The sequence below is a fragment of the Mobula birostris genome, chromosome 13, assembly GCF_030028105.1.
Source record: "Mobula birostris isolate sMobBir1 chromosome 13, sMobBir1.hap1, whole genome shotgun sequence".
NCBI classification, from domain to species: Eukaryota; Metazoa; Chordata; class Chondrichthyes; order Myliobatiformes; family Myliobatidae; genus Mobula; species Mobula birostris.
This window is the reverse complement of record NC_092382.1, coordinates 64,077,386-64,078,821: the sequence shown is the minus strand read 5'-3', so window position 1 is coordinate 64,078,821 and position 1,436 is coordinate 64,077,386.

The following is a 1,436-nucleotide window of genomic DNA, read 5'->3' as shown; positions in this document are numbered from 1 at the left end:
AATGTACCCGAGACTTTCGATACTTATATATGTTTCTGTCAAAATTCTGTCATTCTTTCAAGATTTGTAAGAAAATTGCTGGTATCTATTAATGCACCATGAAGGAAACTAAGGTTTCATACCAATACCAATGGAAGTTATCAGTTCCAGAAAATTTCAATTTGTTGCTATTTCTTATAATCACATTTAGCAAATCGATTGTAACTTTAGGTATCACAATTTTCCACCCGAAGAAGAAGAAAAGTTGTATACCTTTGAACCTCAAGTTTTACCCTCTTGAGATGAAAACGAAGAACAATTAGGCGGTTGATCGATCAACCTTGCTTTTGTCAGATAAAAGTTGCTTTTGTCAGTCGAAATATGAAATTCAAAAGTGAAGAGGTTATGTTGCAAATTTCTAAAACTTAGGGTAGGCTATTTCTGTAGTATTGCATACAATTCTGGTCACCCTACTGTAAGAAGGATGTTGAAGCTATGAAGAGGGTTCAGAGGAGGTTTACCTGGATTAGAGGGCATGTGCGTTTATGAAAGGTTGTATTAACATGGTTTGTTTTCTCTGGAGCACCGGGAAGTGAGGGGAGATCTAGCAGAGGTTTAGCAGGTTTGAGAGAAAGTGATAGAGTAGACAGGGAGTGTCGGGTTCCCAGGATTGAAGTAACTAATACCGGACGCCATGCATTGAAGATGAGAAGAGGTAGATTCTAGTGAGATGACAAGGTCAAGCTTTTTAAATCTGAGTGCTGGATGCCTGGAGTGCACTGCCCGGTACGGTGGTAAAAAGAAAAACATTAGCAACTATAAAGAGATCAGAATCAGAAAAAAAAAAGAATCAGGGTTATTATCACCAGAATGTGTCGTGAAATTTTGTAAATTAGCAGCAGCATTTCAAAGCAACACATAATATAGAAGAAAAAAGTTGATAATTAATAAATCAATCAATCAATCATTTACAGGATATGTATGTCAAATTGATTAAAAATCGTGGGAAAAAAACAGAAATAATATATATTTGAAAAGTGAGGTAGTGTTCACGGGTTCAATGTCCATTTAGAAATCGATGGCAGAGGGGAAGAAGCGTTACTGAATCGCTGAGTGTGCGCCCTCAGGCTTCTGTACCTGCTGTCTGACGGTAACAGAGAGAAAGGGGCCTGCCCTGGGTGCTGGTGGTCCTTAATAGTGGACGCTACCTTTCTGAGACACCGCTCCCTGAAGATGTACCGGGTAATTTGCAGGCTGGTACCCAAAATGGAGCTGACTAGATTTACAACCTTCTGCAGCTTCTTTCTGTTCGGTGCAATAGCCCCTCCCCGCCCCCTCCACACAATACAGTGATGCAGGACGACCTCCAATGCACATCTCTGGAGGTTTTTGAGTTATTGGTTGACGTACCAAATCTCTTCAAACTCCCGATGAAGTTTAGTCATTTTCTCGCCTTC